The sequence below is a fragment of the Halictus rubicundus genome, chromosome 2 (assembly GCF_050948215.1).
Source record: "Halictus rubicundus isolate RS-2024b chromosome 2, iyHalRubi1_principal, whole genome shotgun sequence".
Lineage (NCBI taxonomy): Eukaryota > Metazoa > Arthropoda > Insecta > Hymenoptera > Halictidae > Halictus > Halictus rubicundus.
The window spans coordinates 24,603,815-24,630,030 of NC_135150.1; the positions used below are offsets into that span (position 1 = coordinate 24,603,815).

Genomic DNA, 26,216 nt, shown 5'->3' on the forward strand with positions numbered 1-26,216 from the left:
CGTTTACCGACGTAATTATAGTGGTCGGCGAATTAGAGAAACCTGTACTATTATACAACACTCCCGATGCTTTAAAGCAAGATTCATTTCAAATTTACCAATTCCAGAAGCCTTTGAAGGCCCGCCTAATCCACGACTTAGGTACCGGAAGCATATTAATAGGCTCCTTAATGGCAGTGCTGTACATAAGAAACGCTTATTAATTTACTTTGAGGAATGGAACGGTTCCTAAATAAACGACTCAAATCCGTCACATTAAGAATCCGATTAAAACCGTCACAAAGAACATTTGTTATTCGCGTATCTGTTACGAACTCTAAAAATATCCAACCACTAGGGTGGTCTGTCCGGTGAACGAGCGCTTGAAGCCGCAGGTCTGTTAAAATTAGTATTCGCAAATCGTTATTTAATTTTCTGCATATTATTTCTGTAAGAAGGTTGCGTGTCATTGATAAGATCTTACATTCCACAACACGATTCCTATCAACATTTTACGGTTATTGCTTGTAATTAGTACCTGAGAGGATTAAACGAAAAATGGGCGAAATTACCAATGAATGAACACCACGAGTGATCCATTTTTAATTAATGAACGGACTATTGAACCATCTCAAAATGACTGATCTCGCGATAACAATACTTTCAATATGAAGAGGAAATAATGAATGAAAAAATAATTTCAATACGAAGAGAATAAATTTCAATATGAAGAGGACGCCACGAATGTCACATTTAGCACCTGGATAGCGAAGCTCGGGTCCATTTAGACCCACTATCTTAAGGGCATCACCTAGCCATTCATTTCCTGGTGAGGAATCTCAATCGAAATTTCAAAAGTTGTGCCATTGGGCGCAAAAACAAGACCAATGGATCTAGATAAAATTTTACAAAATTGACGAACAACAATATACATTACACAATTATCTTTATTCGCTCTGCTTGTTCCGGTCACGGTTCCCATTTCGAAAGGTCTTCCGAAAGGAGTTGCAACAGTTCCCAGGCCCCGAAGGAAGGGCCCTCGGAACCAACCCTTCGCAGGTGAATCATGGGGTGGGGGAAACGCACAGTCGGTAAAAATTCATGGGCGGATTTCGGCGGGTCCGTGCACGCGTTCCGTAATTGCGTGGCAATTATCGTCGACCCCGGGCGTCGTGTGACCTTACGGGGAATGCTCGTTTGAATTCCTGCATTTCGCAATTGGCGGATGCTCGTTGTACGCGTACCCGGCCACGTACCAGTCAGGCAGCGTGTCGGTGATTTTGTTCGACGGTTGAACAAAGACGAAACCAGACGGCGAGCGAGCATGAACGACGAAGAAGACGCGACATAGTAGAACGAAGGAAGACGAGCTACGGCCTCCCCGGTTGCTCGGGTCGGGCCGGTACGCGGGACGCATACGGAAGATCCGTGTCCAATGTCAAGCGGATGATCCGCTACCGCCCCCTCCCGGAATAGTTTGTTTTTTTATCCGCCGTTCTGACGGTCAACCGATCGCAATAAAAGGTTACGCAACGCGAGGCCTAAATACCAATCATGCGCGAGCGAGCGCGATCCCATCCTCGGGATGACACCGCTCGGACGGGAGCATCTTTGCATCTGGATGCGCGATCGTCTTCGGCGATCGATCGATCAATCGGTCACCGCGTGAATCACGCGCCGGGGAACGCGACGTCATCCGAAAGGCCGAGATCGATAAACGCGGCGTCGATTGACCGAACGTGGACTGGAATCGAGACGAGCGGATTAGGATTCGTAGATCGTCAGAGAATCTTCTGGAAGACCTCGAGGACGGCCGCCGGTGGGACCACTGTTTTCGAAGTTCGTGATCGATACGGTCCTCCATCGCTCCTTCCATTTCTAGATCTTCCGTGAAATTTCGCGTTGGGTGACGTCGACTTTCGAACAAGTTCACGCTGAAATTACGCGAGCTTAGACTTTCTGAAGTTTGTGTTTTATGGATATGATAGGACCACGTTGATCGAGACGTTGCACGATTTTTTTTTTAATACTAGATTGCCGGGTGAGAAAGAAGGTGCCTTGGTCAGATAGTGATTCTCTCCGACAGATTGGTGGTATTGTATGATGACTGTGTTCATAATTCTATTAAAAACCAACATATTATGTTTAAACAACAAAAATGATTTAAGATTTTCTATATATGTGTGTGTAAAGAAAGTATACCTTCTTTAGTTCTGAATTTGTCGCGCATCTCATGCACCGCGCGTCTCTTATTTTAATTACCGATAGACGGAGCGACGATTAGCAGAAGAATTGAGGAGAGACAGACATAGTCATTACGCAATAGAGAACACGTGCAAAATACAAAGATGAAAAGTTATAAACCAAATTACTAGTGTAGATAGAGAAGTGATAATAGTAAACTTTAATTGCCGTTTCTTTGTTTACAGGTAAGGTTGCGAATAGTGTAAATAATTGTAGTTAAACAATGAATAAAGACAAAATTTTCTTTGTTTACAGAGAAGCATATTTCCGTTTACTTTATCCTACCGAATAATAATTGTCTTATATACAGCAATAAATCCGTAAACGAGTCAACTTGACTCGCAGTCTAGTGTTAAATATGTCCGAGTAAATAAATTTAACGTGCACCTAGCGTCAACATTGGCACACCTAACTCAGATCCAGCAGAAGGAATTGCAATGTCGATGCACCTAGTAGAACGAACTGCAATATCGATGCACCAGTAGTAAAATTGGTACACTCTCGGATCCAAGGTGGACCTAGCAGAACGAATTGCAATATCGGTGCTCCTAATGGGAACGAAATGCAATATAGGCGGGCTCAGTAGAACGAAGTGGAATATGCAACGTGCAATATGCAAGAAGATCCCGGCGCAGGAATGCGAAACGAGAGTATCGAGTGAGTCCAGCGTACTGGCCGAAACATAATCGCTGGTGTATCGCGTGCTCGGCGTAACGTCGATACGCCTACTCGCGGGAATTGCATAAAGTGGGTTGGGGGGATCGGTTGCGAATCGCGTCGCGTGCACCGGGCGTGAAACGGGGTGTCGGGGCTCGGGGATAATTTGCATCGAGCGAAACGGACACCTGGACAAGTCTCTCGCCGAAATTGGACCAGCGGCAGCGGCTCGCCGACACGCCGGTGAGTGGCGCCAAAATTACGGGACCGGTTAATTTAGAATCGCGCCGCGGGCACACGCGATTTCGGCTCCACCGGATCGGATTGGCGCCAAGCGAAAAGAAAGGACAAGAACGAAACGGCCGATCGGGCATCGAATTCTAACGCTTTCTTCCGATATATAACCATCCTAGTTGAATTATTCAAACGACCCTATCTATCATGCGGCGCGTAACGATCCGGCTGACAAGTGATTAATGAGTGCGAGGCTAAACATGCTGAAACACAAGGTAAAAATGAAAAATGATATTCGGAGATGCGGTACGAGGAACTGTATTAATTTGTCCCATAGCTAATGCTAATTTCCCTTCATTTTTTTCAAGTGCGAATGATAGACTGCAGACCTTCATAGAAAAAAAAATATATATATAGTATGTGATGGAGAAGTTTTGAACACGGAGACCGAGTAAATATTTGAATATTTATGTCGAGCGAAGGTGTGTCGTGCGATCATACTGCTATGAGAAAGGTATGGCGCGGAGCGAGAAACAGAGGACGCAAACATCGAAAAATCATGCGAGCACTAGAGGATCGATTCTGAAACCGGCTGGTAAGTACTCAGTAATTATGATTACGTTTTTCATATTTAATGAATGTACCACACAATTGTTTAAGGCGTTTCTTGTGGAAACTCTGAACGACTCCGATACGACTGCGCCGCGATCGATCATCCTCCAAAATTCAGCAAAGGCCAGTCCGGTACGTGATTCGCGAAGCAATCGGTCTCGCCTTTCTAAAAATACAGGTTGCATCGAAATTGCAGTTGCAGAAATAGCGTTCAACGTGTCGGGCTTAGTATTTCGAGCTCTGTCGAAACAATGATGAAACGCTGCCGATACGAGGTTCTACGGTGCTGGTGTTCTGTTAGGCTGATCCGCACCGTAAAACGAACCTAATTGCGGGATTTCGCTGAGTATAGAACGGCGCCGAAGTGCACCGGTGCGGCAGCGATTCGGCGGCACGGCGAGAATAATTTCACGCTGAAAGCTCTGTTAAAGGGCCGTAATTTCCTGTCGCGGCCCCCGGGGACCGCGTCGAATCCCGTGGCCGTCCCTGAGACACCGTCCGACCCTCCCCGCCACGCCGTAACTTTATTAAATTACATAGTCTTAAATAATTTAAAACGCCTCTCGAGCGATAATTCTCTCGCGCGAACGCTGCGCAGCGCGCTTGACAGGCACCGGCAGAGCGCCATTGATATTGCGAAATATTACGAAACGCACCGGGTGGAAGGGGCCGGGAGGGCTGGACGCAGGGAACCGCGGGGTGTTTCTTCGTTTTCGAGGCGGTTTCGTGCGAAAACAATTAGCGTGCAAACGCCTCGCGTGGACGAAAGGTGTGCGCGACACCCGCCGGCGGTGGCAATCACCGTTGATCCGGCTATCTGCCAGCTTTACGAGATTTCGGCGTGACAGTTTATTCCGTTCCACTGCCCCCCCCCCCCCACCCCCCGGGGTCGGGGGCAAAGAGAAACGGACAGGGAGCCTTTTGTTCTGAAATGTCTTCGTGAAACACCGGCGCACAGTGGTCCCAAAACGGCAGAAAATTCATTTTATAAATTTTCGATTTTTATTTAAAAAAAGAAATTATTTTTGTGTAGCTTAATAGTGCGTGCATGATGTGCCAAAGTCAGATTTTTGAAAAGAAATTTTTACGGAGATATACGCATAGTAAATAACCATTTCTTTGCTCCTGGGAATTCATCAGTTTTCAGTGTGATAGTTATGTAATTACTCCGCCTATAATTGAATAGTTCGGGGTCTACAAATCATATGGGTTATTGCAAATGGCTTCAAGTATTAAGTGGCGAACAAAATTTTTCAAAAAAAGCTGTTTAACGTTAAGTAATATGGACTGACCTGAAGCCTCTTTGCGTTACGCTCGTGTTTTATTTATGGAGGAATGCAAGTTGTAATATTGATCTAGCTTTGTGCAAAATTTCATGAGATACTTCGAGATGCTTTCGCCGCAATTTCAGTTTAAATACCAACTTTCGGAATTTCCAAGAGTGAATCGTGCGAAAGTCACGATTATTTGATGTTTCGGGTGAAATTCTTTAGGGATGTATCATTTATGATGAAGGAAAAAGTAAAATAGTTAGTTAGAATTAATTGTATAATAAAAAAGATTTTTAAATAATTTCTTTATGTGGACTAACCTGAAGCCTTATTTATGGAGGAATACAAAAAATCCTTTGAAAAGCTTCGATCTGGAACTAATCGTTTTGGCAAGTAGTAATATTGATCTAGCATTGTGCAAAATTTCATGAGACACTTCGAGATGCTTGCGCCGCAATTTAAGTTTAAATACCAACTTTCGGAATTTCCAAGAGTGAATCGTGCGAAAGTCACGATTATTTGATGTTTCGGGTGAAATTCTTTAGGGATGTATCATTTATGATGAAGGAAAAAGTAAAATGGTTAGTTAGAATTAATTGTATAATAAAAAAGATTTTTAAATAATTTCTTTATGTGGACTAACCTGAAGCCTTATTTATGGAGGAATACAAAAAATCCTTTGAAAAGCTTCGATCTGGAACTAATCGTTTTGGCAAGTTGTAATATTGATCTAGCTTTGTGCAAAATTTCATGAGATACTTCGAGATGCTTGCGCCGCAATTTCAGTTTAAATACCAACTTTCGGAATTTCCAAGAGTGAATCGTGCGAAAGTCACGATTATTTGATGTTTCGGGTGAAATTCTTTAGGGATGTATCATTTATGATGAAGGAAAAAGTAAAATAGTTAGTTAGAATTAATTGTATAATAAAAAAGATTTTTAAATAATTTCTTTATGCGGACTAACCTGAAGCCTCTTTGCGTTACGCTCATTTTTTATTTATGGAGGAATGCAAAAAATCCTTTGAATAGCTTCGATCTGGAACTAATCGTTTTGGCAAGTTGTAATATTGATCTAGCTTTGTGCAAAATTTCATGAGATACTTCGAGATGCTTTCGCCGCAATTTAAGTTTAAATATCGAGAACACAAAAATTGTTACTGCAGAGCATCTATTCAGTGTTGTAGCAACTATTGATCTAAGGTCCTAATTCAATTCAATGGAAACATGTTAATGAAAAAAGATTCCAAATTTTTTCCAACAGAAACACTAAGTATCTGTTTTCATTCGGAAGCAATTATTAATCGAGAACACAAAAATTGTTAAAGTTTAAATATCAACTTTCGGAATTTCCAAGAGTGAATCGCGCGGAAGTCACGATTATTTGATGTTTCAGCTGAAATTTTTAAGACCATGTTCGAACATGTTCATCTTATATGACGTTTTCTATATTACGCACATCAACTTAAACCGGTTTATAACACACGAAGCTTTAGCAATTTATTGAATTTTTAGCGGCGTTTCAGAGTCGCCATTCGAGTGCAAATGTTATCTATGATCGTTACTCGTGTATGAAGAATATAGTAATTGACTTCGCCTGCAAATAACAAACAAGTTCAATTTGTCTGGTAGGTTTTTCGACCATCGTTTTAACTAACTATTGCCCAACGCATGGACGTTTCGGGCCGGTGAAAAAGTTCGTGGCGAGCGGCGAGTTTAATAAGAGTCGCCGACAACGCGCATGTGCCGCGCTGTCGAATTAACGGGAAAAAATTAATTGGTTCTGTAAATTAGCTGCCGGTAGAACGAATTCTATTTAGGTAATAGCGGCCTGCACGTGCTCGATGAAGAATTGGAAACGATACTCGACTTGTTAACTGAGGACGACGAGTTCGCTCGTCCTTCGTCTTCTCCTTTGCCTCCTGTACTGTTTCTGTGCTTGTTTAGCTAATGATTGCCTTATTGTCGAACAACCATACTGTTTCTCTGCGCGTTAACTGGAAATGCGGAGAACCGCAAAATCTAAAGCAAACACTTTACGCAGTACAATGAGATTTGTCTTCTTTTCTTCTTTCTGTATTCTCTCACTCTGCAAAAGTCACGTGACTGCCCTTGGCCCTTAATGAAAGTCCTCTTTTCAATGGAAGAATGCAATTTTTATTCGATTCGGGTGCCTGGGAAATATATTTGTGCCTGTTTTACCACCGAATGAAAAGCAATTGAAGAGAAATGTAACAATTTATTGTACACGTGCTAACATAATTATTTCTAGCAAATATATTGGAATGATTATCGACTCAGTGAACTCGCCAGAGTCCCTCTCGTTCGAGGATAAAATTAGGCGAACGCGCGAGCGGCATTAAACACGTTGCGAAAGTGTTCGGCAGCGAGTGAGTCGCACGATAAATAAGACGGCAGCCTGATGACAATGTATCGAGCACCGAAGCTCCCGATTGCGCAAGAACAATTTACGAAGGGCACGCACGAATCACCCACGTACAAATTAGTATCAATTACGCCGGTAATTTCGGCCCACGAAAACTTAATTACGGTGTCCCGGCGTCGATCCGCTAGCTCTTCCACTCCCGGCGCCGATTCCTTTCTGGAGCACGAGTCAATCGATCGTTCTCCGTACCCTTGCATCATTGTGCAAAAAGAAATAAGAGTGGGGGGCAGAAAGAAAGGGAGAAGACAACCCGGTGAATTCAGAGCGCACACCTTTTCTTAATCGGTGAACCGCGAAAACCGTCGAGGACGCTCGTCTGTGCCAACTGACCCGTGATCGGGATCGGATTGATGGCTATCTCCGCCATTGAACGGTCTATCGAAATCACTTACACAGCCTGTCTTGCCGCTTGTAACTGAATTTCAGACCCTGACGTCCAGGAACGCAGAAAACGGTCCCCTTCGGCCATAGGTGCCGACCGACCGACGTCGATCTCGGTTTTCGTGACGATCGATCGTGGTCTGCGTTCATTCTTTCATATTCTCCATCCATTGTTTACCACGCTGCATCGTTGCGCAACACCCGTGGACCTGAACCGTGCTGCGTTCGCGTACTTGAATGATCTCGGTCGAATCACCTTTCCTTTCTCGCATCTAAATGAAATTTTAGAGAAATTGATCCTCTAGCGATCAATCCCCTAGTCGTCTTTCAGATTTATAATCTGATTTTCTTTGTTAATTAGTTGTATACATAGTAGCCAACTATTTTCTGGTACCATCAACTATTTGTAACAGGCCCAATAAGAAGATCAAGGTTAATCTCAAAGAAGGCTCGATATGTGTAAAATAAAATTGATGAGCAGAAATTTGAATCTAGCCACGGGTGACCTAATCGTCCACCTATGTTGCAAGCCATCTCAGTACAGTAAAATCTTGATCTGAGCCCGGTCCTCGGGTCCGTTCTGTGACATAGATCGTGTAGGGCTACTATTTTCTTGTGACCGCGACGACCGCGCCGAACGTAGGAAAGCACAGCACGTGTAAACATAGACCACGTGGCCGTCAATTAAACCACTAAACACAGTTCAAATTATATCGTGTTTAGTGTCAATTTACACTTTACCTTCTTTACCGGCCCTTCGCGGGGTATTCCTCCCCAGTGGAGGGGATAGGCGAGCTGACAAAGATCGTGTAGCCCCGTTCGGCTTATATCAAGACTTTACTGTAACTGGAAATTAATATTCTACGATTGCTCTTATTTCCAAAATAGCAACGCCCAATTCTCGGTGTAGAGTCGATCAGTTTCCCAGCGAATTAACCCTTTGCGCTCGAGTGGTGACTCTGAAGCACCACTAGAAATGATTGTGGCATTGTTTCAAAGAAATTGCAACAAATATTAGAAAATATTTGTCACATTGCAAAATTTGTGTTTAATAGATCACTAAACATTTAAATATTATATGTGGAAATCGGATCACAGTTTCGTATGAATAAAATGAAAATATTCCAAGACGGAAGAAAAATTTAGTTTTAGAATAAAAATAGCACCGAGTGCAAAGGGTTAACTCCTGGAAGAGTCAGGTCTCCGTCGAAAACATCACCGTCGTCGTCGTGTCGCACGAGAGCATAATTCGTGTGAATCATGGCGTAAGGTCGCCAGACATACAAAGGGCTCCTATGACTTGTTCCGACTAGAAAAGTGGCCAAGGGACCATGACCCACATCCAGGTTTGTAGGAAAATCACCTTCTCCGACAAAGGGAGACCTAACGCCTGCTCTTCGCCTTCCATTCTATTTTCGATTATGAGCCCAACATTCAAGGCGTGTTTCCAACAGGATTATCTAACGCTTCCCTCGGCGATTTTGTTTTTCCTACACACCGCGCCGGTTCTAGGAAGCGGATATTTACTTTGTAATTGAAATTACACACGCTTCTTCGATGACACTTGTCAGACACAACTACCTTATTGCTACCCTCAATGTCATATTCTATAAATAATTTGTGCAGTGTTTTCGCTCAATGACGCCCACAGTTTTCCAGCCTCGCGGTCGCGACTGTGCAACCACTCCGGGAAGAAAGGACATACGTTGGAAAACAATCGGCGATCTTCGCGCCGCATGATCTATTAGCCGCTGATACCGGGCGCAGTGGCCGGGACGCTTGCAACAATAACGAATTACCTCGATGATTAGGAGATGGAGACGAAAATTGAATCATTGCTGGGATCTTTAAATACAGGGAAATTAATATTATTTTTATTTTAACCTATTTTGATTGTATGGAATATTTCAGAAAGTGGATGAGAATTTTTACCCTTGTATTAGTTTTTGTTAAATTAAATAAGCAAGAACAATCTATTTCGATTATGTGGAATATTTCCGACAGTGGAAGAAATTTTTCCCCTTATTTAAGTTTTCGTTAAATCAAATGAGCAAGAATATGCTTTCGACAGGCGACATATGAAGAAACTCAACACTCGTTTGTTTAGGATAAGTAGATTTCTATTAATTCAAATTTCAAGAGCAACAAGTTGCAGACGATTGAGGTCACCAGACGGAGACATTATAATGCACATCATTGTGAAGCGTAACACAGTTCCCACATTGAAATACAAGACATCATTTCGCTTATAGAGTGCCTATTGTGAACTTTAGGACTCCTCATTATACAGCATTCATCCAACTATTGAAAGCTGAAGAAGCTCGACAAACGACAGAAAACATGTGCAATCATTTTCTACTGACCCAAATCCTGATACATGTAAATTCTTGATCCAAGCCACTATCAAGAACAACAAATAATGAACAATTGTTCCGGTAGCAATATAATATTGCAAATTTTCAAGGATACTAATTATTTCTTGAAGAGACCTCGTGAAGATTATAATTCATTATTGTATTAGATCATTCTCTTCACTCTTGAAGGCTGAAGTCACCTGGCAAACAACAAGAAGGAAATGCAGTTAAAACAAACAACGAGCATCCTCAATAAGACGATTTAGAAGCACACAACATTCCTCACATAAGAATATTGCAAACTACTTTCGATTTTATTCATTATTTCTTGAATAAGACGTCCTTGGGAAGTTTAGAAGTCCTCGTTGTGTTAGAAAATTGTATTTGGTATTGAAGGCCGAAGTGATTCAGCAAACGACATCGAGCAAGTGCAGTTAGAAGAACAAACAAGTATTCTAGGAGCCATAGAACGATTCTAAAAGCATACCACATTCCTCACGTTAGAACATCACAAACCACTTTCGATTTTATTAACCACTATAAGACATCTCCTCGTAAACTTCAGAATTCCTCATTCGATTAGACCATTTCCGTTGGCGATGGCCGAAGGCCATCAAACAACCTAAAACAAACACTATTAGAACAACGACCAACAAGCATCTTTATAGCAATACTATAATTCTAAAAGCAGTCTTGGATACTTTAAGGCTCGTTGTATTAGAACGTGACCTCTATTCTCAAAGGTTAGAGACGCAACAAACAACCTAAAACATACTCAATTAGAAGAAAGACCAACAAGCATCATTGTAGCAATACTATAATTCTAAAAGCAGTCTTGTATACTTTAGGGCTCGTTGTATTAGAACGTGACCTCTATTCTCGGAGGTCAAACAGACACAACAAACGCCAAGAATCACACACAACCAAAATAAAACGGTTCGAAAAGCATGTTTGTATACTTTACGACTCGTTGTATTAGAACGTGACCTTTATTCTCGAAGGTTAAAGGGACGCAACAAACAACCTAAAACAAACACAATTAGAACAACGACCAACAAGCATCATTGTAGCAATACTACAATTCTAAAAGCAGTCTTGGATACTTTAAGGCTCGTTGTATTAAAACGTGACCTCTATTCTCGAAGGATAATGGGACGCAACAAACAACCTAAAACAAACACTATTAGAACAACGACCAACGAGCATCATTGTAGCAATACTATAATTCTAAAAGCAGTTTTGTATACTTTAGGGCTCATTGTATTAGAACGTGACTATTAGAACGTAACCTCTATTCTCGAAGGATAAAGGGACGCAACAAACGACCTAAAACAAACACTATTAGAAGAACGACCAACAAGCATCATTGTAGCAATACTATAATTGTAAAAGCAGTCTTGTATACTTCATGGCTCATTGTATTAGAACGTGACCTCTATTCTCGAAGGTCAAAGGGACACAACAAACGCCAAGAATCACACACAACCAAAATAAGACGATTCCAAAATCATGTTTGTATACTTTAGGGCTCATTGTATTAGAGCACGACCTCTATTCTCGAAGGTGAAAGAGGCACAACAAACGCTGAAAGTCATCCACAACCGAAACAACAGAAAAAATACTCGGCAAGAACAGGAACAGCGAAGAAGCGATCCAGAGCTTGGCTGCCGCAGCAGAAGATCGTCCACCTCGCGCATCTTCTTTCGCTTTTGGAGAACCATGACCCAGATAGCGTCCGGTCGACGGTTGTACGGACGAAAACAAGCTTGTGTGGGTCACGGAAGGATGCTCTCCCCCTGGGGGACCAGCTGACCCCTTATCAGGGCTCGTATTTCGTCGCGGGATCTCTCCCGCAGGGCCGAGTTGTGCTTGCGCGCGAGCAGCAGCACGCTACTGGGACAAGGTTGCCGGGGGTCCATAACTATCGCTCGCTGACACACAAGAATGCGCGCTTCTTACCCGGTTCACTCCTCTCGGAGAGTTTCGGGGGCCCACCTCCTCCGCCGCCTCTTCTCGGGCGTATCGTCTCGTGGGTCCTCGCCGAATCCCCCCTACCAGCTGTCCCATGAGGGTTCGGGGCCTCTCCCCCCTTCCTTCCCCGTCGAAAAAGGATCGCGGGGGGGCTCTGTTCGGCTTGATCCCCTCTTCGTGACCCCCGGCACACCTCTCCGGGTCCCAGAGTGGGCCCCCCCTGGCCGGCATAGTGACGCGCCACGGTTCGCGACGCGGTTTCGATCTTTGAATACCCCGGCGTCGTCACCGCGATGACCAGTCTTCGAATTACGGGCGAATCCCGCATACGTCTCCGTGATTAACCGGCCCTCGATCAGCTGCGAGACTCCTGTCTCTCCTGTCCTCTCAATTCGGTTTCGGGCCCGTTCCTACCCACAGTTCTCACTTTTACTTCACCGTTTACTTCATCGTGGCCCGTCGTCTGTCTCTCTTCTCGCGACTCAGTTTGCACGAGACTGTTGCCAGACCTGTGACATCTTCAGACGAAACCCTCACCCTCATCGTTGTTTTGCGACCAGGGTCGAAGGGTGCTTGTGCCGATCTGTGCTGGTGATTCTTTTCCAGGTTCTCTGCTGCCTTCTGGATCCGTCATGTCGGTGAGTAGGAATTTCATATTTGTGGAGATTTGAATGCGGTCTTCGCTTCAGGGTACTTCATACTTTACCTACCGGAAGCCTATTAACACTACACCTACCACTACCGGCTAAATGACCGGTTTTATATTTTACAATTATCGAAATTTTTAAAATTCATCTATGGAAAATTGTCCAAGCATTTATTATATGGAAAACTAAGGACAATCCCTATAATTTTAGGGTTGCCGTCTTTATGAGGTAGTACATACTGGCCACTTTTAACCACTGCCGGTCATATGACCGGTACCCGATTTTTTATTTTGCAATTATCGAAATTTTCAAAATTCATCTATGGAAAATTGTCCAAGCATTTATTATATGGAAAACTACGGACAATCCCTATAATTTTAGGGTTGCCGTCTTTATGAGGTAGTACATACTGGCCACTTTTAACCACTGCCGGTCATATGACCGGTACCCGATTTTTTATTTTGCAATTATCGAAATTTTCAAAATTCATCTATGGAAAATTGTCCAAGCATTTATTATATGGAAAACTAAGGACAATCCCTATAATTTTAGGGTTGCCGTCTTTATGAGGTAGTACATACTGGCCACTTTTAACCACTGCCGGTCATATGACCGGTACCCGATTTTTTATTTTGCAATTATCGAAATTTTAAAAATTCATCTATGGAAACTTGTCCAAGCATTTATTATATGGAAAACTACGGACCATCCCTATAATTTTAGGGTTGCCGTCTTTATGAGGCAATACATACTAGCCACTTTTAACCACTGCCGGTCATATGACCGGTACCCGATTTTTTATTTTACAATTATTGAAGATTCCACTGGAAATGATTATAGACTTCATTCAAGTATACATTACGATCAAAATCGCAGAAAATGTACATAAATACAACCGTGCCATTTTTACAAGGCAACGCATACTAGTCAGTTTTTGATGGTCGGAAGTGTTAATAGGCTTCTTAGTGACTGAAGAAATAGCAATTTCAGAAGAAGTTGTCACGCTATGTCAATGCTAAAAATTCCTGTCGCTTGTGAACAATTTATTGAGAAATTCTGACCTCTTGATCATCGATTTTGAAAATACTATTGGACAGTTGCCGTTAAGGATCCTTTTGAGGTCTAAGAACTTCAATTTTACCTGAATATTTTATTGTTGTGTTGGCGGTTTGTGACCGCGCAGACGCCGATTTCTCCGGCAAAACGAGAAAAATCGAAAGACCGAGGAATCATTAAACGAAAATTTGCATCGCGTAGGCGAAAGGTAAAGGTCGTCGCCGGCTCATGGGCAAAAGAAACCGAAAGTGACGGCACGGTAAGAGAACCATACCGGACGATACCGAAAGAACCGTGTCATCGGACTCGTAGACCCCGTCTAAGAGACGACAATACTCGAAGCAGCTGGGTCAATCACTCGTCGAAGTGACGTAGCGCGACGTGCGTCCGTGACACTTGCTTAATCGGAAACAATGCGACTCACGTAACGTCACCGCGTTGATTGACATTGCCTGCTACTCCCGGCTTTTCTCCTCGCATGGTTGCGCGGTATATCATCGGTTTTCCTCGAACGAACTGGGTCGAACAGGGACGAAAGGGTCGCGCATGAAACACGAGAGGACGGTGAAAAATCCGCGACAAATCGAGCCCCGGCGCAGCTTAGAACGATTAAGTAACCGTGACAGATTAATTATCCGTAACTCGAGCCACCACACGAAACGGATAATAGTGCCGTGTCAACGAACCTGATGGTGCAACGCCGATGAGGATCTGTCCGAACGAAAAAATAGTAAACGTCGTGTGGGAGAGTGCAGGACTGAATATTCTCAGGCTGAAGATCAATTTTCATTTGGCAAAACGAAATTAATATTTGCGCACAATTAATGGTACAGAATAACGAACAGACTGTAATAATAAAATTCTTTCTTTTAGGTCATGAAGAACATTGACTTTCTTATACATTTTTCCCTGAAAAATTGATTTTTGATTCTATGAATCAATATAGAAATTTGTTGTATCTACTTTCAATAAATAGTGCAACTGTAGCAAATAATGAACGTTGATCCTTTTTGTTTTAGGTAGTAAACGAGAAGGTTTCAATTATTCCCTCTAAGTAATGAAGAAGATTGCCCAATTATTTCTTGCAAAAATTAGAGGTCATGCAGAGGTCATTCTTTTAGAAAATGGAGAATTGCAATTCGTCAGGCGAAACTTTATTTTCCACTAGATAAATCGATGCTGAAATTTGTTACACTTACACGTGCAACGTTCAGAACCACTAAATAATGAAGACACAAGTTGGCCAATCTTCTTCCTCTCAAGTAATATAGAAGATTGTCCTAAATAATAAAGAAGATTTCCCAACGTATACTTTCTTATGAATAATAAAACCAATTATCCGATCTCAGTCAACGATTCTCTCAAAATCAAAGTGAACCGTGAAGAAACTAGCACTCTTCTTAATTGTATAACTTCAGATAAGAGAACGAGAATAAATCACGTTAAAGCGAAGCAAATTTGCAATGTAAACGAACATTAGTAACGCCATCGTGGACAAAAAGAGAAATTTCGTATCTGCTGCTCATTTGCAGTACTGAATTAATAGTTGAAATTTACGGAAGTCGTTTCGACAGAGCTGCAAATGGTCGACAAAATGCAATAATAATAAATGCAGCTCTTGGGCTCGTAGATCATCCCATTGCAAAATACAAGGATCTCTATCCGCGGGGTAAGAACGAACTTTTTCCCTAATTTCACTCCACATTCGTTCTAGCATAATGCCGGAGAGCATAATGCTTGGTCGTCGAGCGTGAAAGTCAGACTATTACCGTGCTTTTTCACTAACTCCGTCGCTGGCAGTCGATTCGGCTGACACACGGTGTCATTGTTGACTCCGTCGAAAGAACGTCTCTCGCGGGAAGAGTCGTAGAGATGGATCGGATCGTTACGCAACGTTTAATCAACACGATTTCTCTGCACAGGCGAAACAGCTGTTTCTTTCCTTAATATATGAATCGTTTGAGAGCGCGCGAGGATGAGGCGATCATCGTCGTATGATAAATTAATCGAACGGTTACCGGCCGGCCGCTTAACAAATAAATGAAAAGAAACTCTGCCGGGGAGAGTTCGCTGTGAAACTCATTAAGCCCCACAATGTTCGCCGGGAGGAATCGTGTTTTATTTCCATATCGTTGATTAATTATTCGTTTACACACCCGGGGGGACCGTGTTCGCCGATAAACGGGGAGGAGCAACCGTGTTGCTGTTAATGAGCGGCACGTCGTGCTAGTGGCACTCCCGAAAAAACGTTTCTCGCGAATGCACAAATTTCCGAGGCCTGGATGACGCGCTGCTTATCTTCGCGAACGTTCAAGTTCTGCTCGAAATCTGCAACGTGGAACCGTGCAAAAAATACCCGACAATGATCTAAAAGTGGCGCCCGGGGAGTATCGATGGCCCCGCATAAATGCGTTCCGTTTTAAAGCGCATTATGCAACTATCGGATCTGGAAGTGGGCTAAGTACGAAAAGTCGCGTCGCTTTTGCGCACGCCGTGCGTATCGTGGAAACATCGAAGTCACATTAAGCCACCGCCTCGACACGCCATTAACCGAGTATCGAGAGAGAGAGAGAGAGAGAGAGAGAGAGAGAGAGAGAGAGAGAGACTTCGTTAATCGCGTCGAAAAGTCGCCCCGAAATCCTGCACGCCTACATTTTAATTTGGCCGCCATTCATTCGCGCGAGTACCCGCTCGGTTTTCATAAGAAGCGGTATTTGGCGCCTTGCGGTTCGATCTGCAGACGCTAACTTCTCCGAGATCATGCATTTCTTGGCAATTCTTTACAATAGTGCCTATATATGGTGTTGCATTTATATTTTTTTCGTTTTTTGTCGATCATCTGGAGTATTGGGTAAGGTTCAGTTTATATGGATGTGCATAATGTGTACGGGCGTTAATTTGTACGCTGAAATTTTTAGATCGCGTTTGAAAATGATGAGTACATCTTCGATGTTGGAAATGACGTTAGAAGTATGATTTAAAAAATTCATAAATAGGAAATTCTATGAATCCAAGTATTGCCAACTGTGTGGCACACAGAGACGTCCCTTTTGGGGTCCATTTTGTCCCAGCATTTCAAAAACCAACCCAGCTTGATAGCAAAATAAAGTGTGAATTGAAAATGGGAAGTGCCTTCCAAAATACGATTTTAAAAATGTATACACAAAGAAATCATTGAGTTCATTAACGTACTATACAGAAACGTCCCCTTTGAGGTGCATTTTGACCCAGCATTTCAAAAGCTAACCCAGTTTAATATCGAAATAAAATGTGAGTTGAAAACGAGAAGTGCCTTCCAAAATACGATTTAAAAAATGTATGAACAAAGAAGTCATTGAGTTTATTGCCGTACTATACAGAAACGTTCCTTTTGGGGTCCACCTTGACCCAGCATTTCGAAAACCAACCCTCTTCAATGTCACAATAAAATTAAATTGGGAGTCGGTGTACGAGATGCTGTAAGAATACCAGCGTGACTATAAAATTCAAAATGACGTGAAAATTGTGGTTTATAAGATTCATAAACCAGGAACTGAACGAATGTAAGCATTGCCAGGTATGTAGCAGGTAAAAACGTCTCTTTCCTGAGGCTCAACATAGAAAGCATAATTTTCGGCATTTCAAATAAATTGAGGGTAATTCTTCGCTACGAATCGAATGTCCACAAATGGATTTTTCTTTGTTAGACCAGCTAACGCACAGTCCGGTTATTTCTCGAGTACGTTCGCCGGTGGTCTGACACAATCGGTGTCATTACTGCGGTGCGAATTTGAATATGTAGATCATGGCAGGCGGTGGCGTATGAAAAATCGTATCGAGCCTCCACGCCTATCGACTTCGAAATCGCTGCGTGACCGTTTGCATCACGTGAGCGTACGATCCGCGACATAAAGCGCGTTCGACTTCATTAAATCAGAGACATGAAAATCTCGTTAACCAAGTCCGCGAAACGAACGAACGAACGGTTCCAGAGCGTTTCGTTCGCGGAAGCGAGATGGCTTCCTCGTTCGATAATGACAAGCCTTTATTATTCTCCACTTCGACGACGGAACGGTTTCTTTTGACGATTGTGTTTCCGCGCGACGCTACGGGCAACGTCACGCCGATAAATCGTGCTAACGAACCGTGCACGGCTTATTATATTTCTCTATCGGAGGAAAGAGATTAGAATACGAGAGAGGGGACGAGGAAAATGGAGCGCGAGCCTCCAGTCAGCTGGAGTTACGACAGTTGCACGGATAGGCTGAAAATGGAAGGGTGCACACGCCGATGCCAAGGCTGAATGCCATTTACATTGCGGCCTCTGTTTCGAATAGCTTAATCGCAGCTTTTGATTCCAACCGCGATGTTTCGATAGAAAATATCGCGTCGACTGCCAAGGTGATCGAGTTATTCGTTTCATACACTTAATCCGAACACTCGTGACTCGAGTTTCGACACCGTCAGCTGACTGCTGTTTACGCGGGCGTTCATTTTTACCTCTTGGCATTTTCACCCTTGCGAGCATGTCTGTGCACTGTACCAACAGATTTTTCAAAATTTATCGCAACAGGCTAGACTATCAGGTACGATCAGCTGTTTCATCACTAGACTGCGGATCTTTATGCAAATGAACAAATGTTTGCATTTACTGCGAGACGCAGGAGCGAAATATTAATTTATTTCTAAAAAAAAGAAGAGATTTAAGAGATTTATTTCTTTTTTTTCTTTATTTATTTCTATTTCTTTCTTTCTTTATTTTCTATTTATTTCTAATTTATTTATTTCTTTATTTTCTATTTATTTCTAATTTATTTCTTTCTTTGTTTCCATTTATTTCCTTTACTTACTTTATTAAGTTGAGACCAATATGTTGATATCCTTAAATTTTTTTAATATGTCCACTGCTTTAAACTGTGGTTACCCATTTCTATCATAAATGCATAAAATCCGCAGTCTATTCATCACTTACATTTCATAATTCGAAAATAGATAAGAATATGAGAATATCTAATTAAGCATTGTTGTAACATTCCCAATCTCGCAGTGAGATCTTTCACAATGTCTCGTCCCACGAGAGACAAATTTGTTTTATTCCTTGTTGCACAGTTCTTAAAATATTCGCGTTACAAATTTATTAAGACTAAAACCGAGAATCAAACGTCGTTCCCGAATTTGCAAAAATTAGAATCAAATAGAAACTGTATTAACACGTTGACGGCCATGTCATCCATATGTGGGTGACGGAATTATTTGTTTTAAAATGATTTTTCACGTTAATGTATTAATTGTACCAAATTTGATTAGGATCTATAAAATGCAAGAAAGTTGGGGGACCACTCAATATCATACATTTAATATTTTTCTGGATTTTATGGAATTTTTGAGGTTTCTAGTTTGGCGGTCAAAGTGTTAAATTGCGAACTTGTTGTTCACAAGTGCTTACTTGTTGGTCCAAACGGTTTTGTGTTATAATGCAATGGACAACTTCGTTCGGAAGTTTTGTTCTCGGATAGGAATGTTGGGTTGGACACCGGTGGCGGTGAATTTTTGAAAACACGCAGGTCCAATTCTTCGCGACCGATATCCCGCGGCAAATTGGAATGGCTGAACGAAGCTGTGGCACTTATTGCAGCCAACGAAGCGTGCCCGCGACTTTTCCACAGTCACTTTCATAATACAAGCCACTTCCGAAAGTGAATTGACTTATCCAAAGCCGGGGGAAGGGTAGACGCCATTCGGCGAGCGCGAAACGCTTCTTGATCTCTCAAACTTCCTCTGCGAACTTCACTGTTCTCAAAAACGAGCACGCGCGTTCCGTTTCCAAAAGAATATTGCTTCGACCTCTTCCCAGCAGTTATAAAACTATCCCTAAAAATTCTATGGCTACAATTACCCTAAAAAGTTTAAAAAAGGGCACCCTGATTTGGTCTCGTGTCTAGATCGAGTCCTCAGAAAGAAAAATGACTTTGTGCAGAATAACAAAAATTGTCTGCGTCAACTACGGTAGACATACAGTGACTCTTAATATTCGGACACTGAAAAAGACGATAACTTTTTTAATATTGGGCCATACAATTTGAACTTTTTTGAGGAGTTAGAAGAATTAGTTTACTACATGGCGTGTTATGAAAGTTGTCTTTTTAAGAGAGGCTTAAAGAGAGTCACTAAGCTTTCCTCTGCGAACTCCACTGTTCTCAGAAACGAGCACGCGCGTTCCGTTTCGAAACGAATATTGCTTCGACTTTTCCCCAGCAGTTATAAAACTATCCCTAAAAATTCTATGGCTACAATTACCCTAAAAAGTTTAAAAAAGGGCACCCTGATTTGGTCTCGTGTCTAGATCGAGTCCTCAGAAAGAAAAATGACTTTGTGCAGAATAATAAAAATTGTCTGCGTCAACTACAGTGACCCTTATTAATATTCGGACACTGAAAAAGACGATGACTTTTTTCATATTGGACCACACAAATTTGAACTTTTCTGAGGAGTTAGAACAATTAGTTCACTACACGGCGTGTTACGAAAGTTCTCGTCTTTCTAAAAGTGTTTCAACGAGAGTCGCCGTAATTCCTAGAGGATCAAGAAGACTGAATCGTACAAGTGTCGTTCAGGCTACATTTTGGAAGCGATTCGGTTCCCAGCGTGTATTTTGGTAGCAAATCGGTGGTCGCCGGGCGAAAAAAAGGCCACAGCCCCCGAAGCGGCAGCGGTTGCGAAATTGAATAATAAACGAGGCGATAATTAATCATAACCGAGCTCATTCTGCTCCGGCGCGCTTGCGCGCGTCCCTCGAAAATCTTGTGGTACTTCGCTCCGGCGCGATCATCGTTTTATCACATTCCTGCGTGAACAGTGTTGTCCCGAGGTGCTCTCCTCGCGTGTGCTTATTTCCACGGATCGTCGTTGGGCAATCGTTTTGTAGCCGCGTACACCACTTATGTACACACGCGTGCACGTACGCGCGCGTACGCCTGTGTTATTTCTTAATGAGGCAATAAAGTCACTTAATCATTAGAGGTATCGATGCAGCAGCCGTGCACCTTTACTTCGGCAACCGAACGGCGATTTATTTAACCTGTACCTCGCGGGATATTTAAAGTCGTCGACCGTTTTCGCATCGATTGGCGACGCGAATTTTTCGTCCCCGGATCAGAAAGCGAAAGAGGGGCTCTCTCCGGCTCCGGTCTCGTGTGCTTCTGTCCGCTCGGCGGACCTCGTCCCGTACGAATCCCGTGGCATAATAAAAAGTCACGATTCCACTGGTCTTCGCCCACGGCTCGCGCGGCGTTGTTTATTTGGCCAGATGCCATGACCAGATTACCCAGTCGCGTTGCACTTGGCGACTTTTAATGTCGGTCACTCCCTACGCCCGCTCTCGCTTATCCTCGCGGCGGACCACCGGCCCCCGATCGATTAGAACCCGCAAATGAAGCAATCGAACGACACCCGGGGAGAACACTTCTGAACACCGGGATCATGCTGGCGAAACGTTTCGCCCAGCTATTTTCGAACGAAACGATACGCGATACGATTGCTGGCTGGAATCGCTCGGGTTCATCTGATAGGGTGAGCGACCCAATTACTGTGGGGGTACCAATCACTGTGCCTGTATCAACCCCTTGCCCTACAACGTCGAGTCATACTCGCGATGAAGATTCGGAACACAGTCTAATAAATGTTATTCATTTCCTTCAAACCGAAAGAAAATTCTATATTCGCGTTGTTAATGTATAGCTATCGAGGATCATATAGGCGTACAATATGATACAAATTTTCTCCTTTTTTTTTTTAGGAAATTATGAATTACGAAAAGTTTTAATCACTGAAACTGTCAAATAAATCGTCGTGCAAGGGGTTAATCATACTTGTTTTGATAGCATAATGAATATTAAAAGAGAGATGTATGTATAATGTCTGATTTTATTGGAAAAAGTTTCATATCTCCTTTTTAATGCTTACTATACTTTGAAAATAAGTGTAATTAGTATCGGTACGGTAATTGGTACCCCCATGAGCGAGGGAAGATTGGGACATTTGGAATTGATCTGTGGATTGAGGATAATTGAAGATTTTCGGTGGGTCCTTCTGAAACAATAGGAGACATTGTTAGCGAAAAAACATGGTTGTTTTTAAACATTTTGGTTTGCTTTGGTTCTACCAATATTCATTCTTTGAAGGGTCAGCTGATCCAGACACGAATCAAAATCGTCTCGAATCCATGTAATGATAAAGATGCAAATAACTGTTCTTCGAAAACTTTATTTGAACAGCTTCCGTTGTTACCCGGTCAGTCAAGAAGGAAATTTCAATTGAACTGAAACTGCTAAATTCGTCGTGTACACTACCGCTCAAAAGTGTATTAACATTGCATAAAAGTGCCGCAGAGTGTCCGGACACTTTTGAGCGGTAGTGTATGCACTATTAATGAATAAATTTTCCTTCTAAATGAAACGTCGAAAAGTAATGGGAAAAAGAGGAACCACGTGGGCGTCGTCGAGTCCAACGCAAAGGCTTATGGGTATAGAAGAGGGGGGCATTGCGGCACCGTTCCTAACGAGATCGACGTGGATGAGAAACATAGCAATCGACGCAAGATTTCGAGGACAGCTGCTGGAGGAGCTGTTATAATTGCGTACAAAAGGCAGAGGCGAGGAGGATCGCGCCAAAGCGGTTTCCACGAGATTTATCGAGTCGATTAGTCGCCGGTTAGGCGTCGTAATTGGCGAGGAAAATGCAGTTTCGTGCTATAACGGCCGGAAAAACTGGGCAGCTTGCGGCGAACGCACGTGGGTGGCTGCGATTGTAGCTGTTCGATCGCCGGGACAGGTGGGAGGTCGAACGAGTATGGTTAGGATTATCGGTGGTTTTCTATCAATCGTGGAATCGTGTCGGATTACTCATTCCTTTTACAAGAACAGGCTCCGACAGGCCGATTGCATCGACGCGGCCAGACAACGGGTTACAAAATTACTTCGAGATAGACTCGTAGAACAGTCACAGACCTAACACAATTATTGCTATTAATACGTCAAAAACACGTGCCTCGAGAACAATCTCCCAAAACCCAGTGCGCGGCAAAATGGTACAATCGTATTATTCGAATGCAGAAAACGAAGTCAAGAATAAAATAAAATGTACGGGAAAGTTTGGAATATGACACTGATAGGTAGAACGGAATAATAATATTCATTTCATAGTTATAATATTCACACATAAACAGAATCGAAATGAATGAATTTTCTTTGGAACACATCTAATAAAATTTCTAGTAGAATATATTTCTTCGGTTTCAATTCTGATTGTCCCTCCAAACATCTATATTAATATATCCCCAGTCTATGCAATAAATAGTATGAAGATGCTACTAAGTAAGTGGTCGATCAGTTTCGTAAACTTTGTTGAACAATTTCAAGGGAACACAAAGGAAAGAATAGCTCAGAAATGTTTACCTTACAACAGTTTTATTGCAGCTTCGAACAATGAAATGTTCAACGATAGAGTTGCCTGGAGTGTGGCTAGCATAACGGCATTCGTTTTAGAGCAACAAAAGAAATACCGGTGCGGTGATCGCAGCGAGCATAATCGCCGTAGACGTGAACGCGTGGCCGAGTGTATGTGTACACGGTGATTTCAACGCGCGGTCAAGCGGTATCGAACGCTCGGCGAGAAGGGCTGGCGATTTCGCATTTAACATGTGCCAATTAAAAATTACCGACTCGTGTACCAATTAAAAATGAAAATTAAACAGCCTCCCCCTCCCCCGCCATAAAACTGCAAAGATTATTTCCAAATCGACGTAGCCGCGAAATTTCATCGATTACCTCATCCATGGTATTTTTTTCTGTCCGCTTGTGTGTCGGTCCGGCGGCCCACTCAGCATACTGTTCGCGACCGCCATGTTGTTCTGGATAACTGTATCTCGGCGGCCGGCTGCGTATAAAAGCATAATCGGCGACGCGACGCCGCCGATTGTAAAAATCCACTCGTAAAGATACATTCGTCCGCCGGTTTTATGGCTTCACGCGCGGCGCACCGTTCATTACGCGAATTTGTCGTTGTAAACTTCAAGTCCTTCTTTTTCCTCTTCTTCGTCGTCGTCGTCGTCTTCGTAATCTGCACGAAACACGACCTTCGCGAAATTCCGCGGATTGCGCAATTCGAGCGGGTCTCTGCTGGATTAGGCAGCGCACAAAGCGCCGAATGCTAATCGGCACAGGTAATAAGAGGCTGCGAACTACAACCGAGCAATTAATGACGCCCGGTTTAGTTATCGTTCCCGAGCGGATTGTTGCTCCACTGGAAACTGGACTTTCGCAAGGAACTCGCGCGGATGAGGAAAGAGAACGCGCGCGCTCGATCCTATCTTCCCCGATTCAATTTGTAAATTGGAAACAGTTCCGACCTCATAGACACCTTTTTTTTTTTTGCAACTCTGAATCCTGCTCTCTCCTTCGAAACACGACAACGATCGACAAAAAATCTGGTCGATCGATTCGTGAGAAATCGTCTTCTTTTTTTCTCTCTTCGATCCCGGAATTTCATTAGCATGCAAATCTTTCGCGGCACCGTACGACGTAAACAAATAGACAAGTATTTGTTTACGCGGATCGAGCGTGACCTCGAAGTCGACGACCGAGTGCTACCAACTCGTTCACCCGATTATTAGCTTCCTCTTCTAGTACCTAGGAAGAGATACCGGCTTGATTTCAGGTATAATTCCTTTCCTCGATCGTTCTAAGCGAACGCTTTATGCTCGTGACGTTTTCATAGTGTCGTTTGATCAATTACGAAATCTATCATTTCTTCTTTTCAACGATCGCCCATTACGGATGTTACAGTGCAAAGAACATAATTGATGCCGTAGCTTGTCGTAAATGCTTAGCATAGCGATTCTCTAGCTGCGAATAAAAAATAAGGTTGCACAAACCGCTGAATGCACTGCACAATTGTGTTAAAAAACCAGTCGACTGTATCTCGACGTGAAGGTTAAATTGCATGTTAATTATTAAGAAGGTTTAAACCGTTCAAGCCGTTCTAGAACGGTGGAGGTAAACGTTCATCAAACGATTGAAGATAATCGTGCACACACAAAAAAAGACATCACAATAATGCAGCTATTCAGAATCTTTTGCGGAGAATAAACATTCCTGGGAGCGAGTAAAGTTCATTTTTAGATCCTCGCAGATTATTTTTAGAATGCTTACACTTTCCGATGATGTGTACTATTAGACCGCGGATTTCATGCGTTTGGGCACGAAACAAAATAATTCGTGACTCTCGCGATCAATCAATTGTAATTTCATTTTCAATCTATGTCTTTCGGTTTTTCGCAGTGTGATATGGTCGTTGACAAATCTATGTCTTTCAAATAAATAAAAAAATATCTATGTACCCCTTCCATCTCGTCAAAGTTATCCCAGAAAGAATGACGATTTTCTTCGGGTGCTGTTTCTTAAAATTGATGCGTTTCTATTTACCATAGTTGTCATTGGTTGTGCAATGTCGTAAATCCGGATCGTAATTGAAATTCAGGGGCATAATCGAGATCGTTCTGCCTCGTAAGATCGCAGAAATACGACGCGTGTTGCAAGGCGGATGCACAGGACCACCGGGGTCATCATGGTCCCACGTGTCAGCGTGAATCGAACGCGTTAAAAAACTCTGTTTGACGTCAATCGACTATCCTCCGGTTCTTTGTGACCCTCCCATCGTATTTATCTAGGTATTCAGCCGGGCACCTCCCCGTCGAGCACCTTTTGCAGCCTCGAAAGGGCAATCGCGAAACGGCGAACGCAATCTCCTCCGGCCGCAGTCCTCGAGTTCCATCTCGCACAGACGGAAGACTGCTCATCAAAATTTTAATACTCGCCATCATTCATCCGCCGCGGAAAAAAGCCGGCGTCCCCTGCGGAGAAAGTTTTTCAATTCCCCCGGTTATTTATCGCGTCTTAAATTCTTCGCACTGTTTGCTCAACGCTTTGTAGCGGGATTACAACATTCGGCACGGTGACGTTGTTCAACGTCGTCTATCGGGCATTCGGAAAGTACGGTAGGTACTCGAGGAGATGTTCCGTAAACGGAGACACGCATACGAAGAAGAAGAAGAAGAAGGTATGACACGGACAATGCCGTTTAGCTGTTCCTCCATGTCTTTATTGAGAATCGTCAGTTGCACTCGCGTAAGAGAGATTGCCCAACTCAACGACTTCAAATTACTAGTCGTTCCAGAAAAATAAAAATATCAGCCGAACATGAAACGGGTATAATCACCTGTCCGTTGTCTCTGAAGTTATCCCGGGAATGAAACGCGGGGTGAAATATCAATATTTGTTGCTGCAATGAGAAACGTTTAGGGTCATGCAACCTAGAAAATCGACTAGTTG

General features: G+C 42.9%; 1 protein-coding gene and 1 long non-coding RNA gene across 2 annotated transcripts in view; one reads left to right on the top strand and one right to left on the bottom strand.

The window, feature by feature from the left end:
• Nudc (nuclear distribution C, dynein complex regulator) overlaps nt 1–26,216 on the bottom strand; it is a 177,034-nt gene that overhangs the window by 34,756 nt on the left and 116,062 nt on the right. The window lies entirely within an intron of this gene.
• On the top strand, nt 3,319–3,974 carry LOC143362802 (uncharacterized). The gene is made up of 3 exons (XR_013083697.1): nt 3,319–3,389; nt 3,483–3,709; nt 3,775–3,974. It is a non-coding gene; the product is annotated as an uncharacterized LOC143362802 (long non-coding RNA).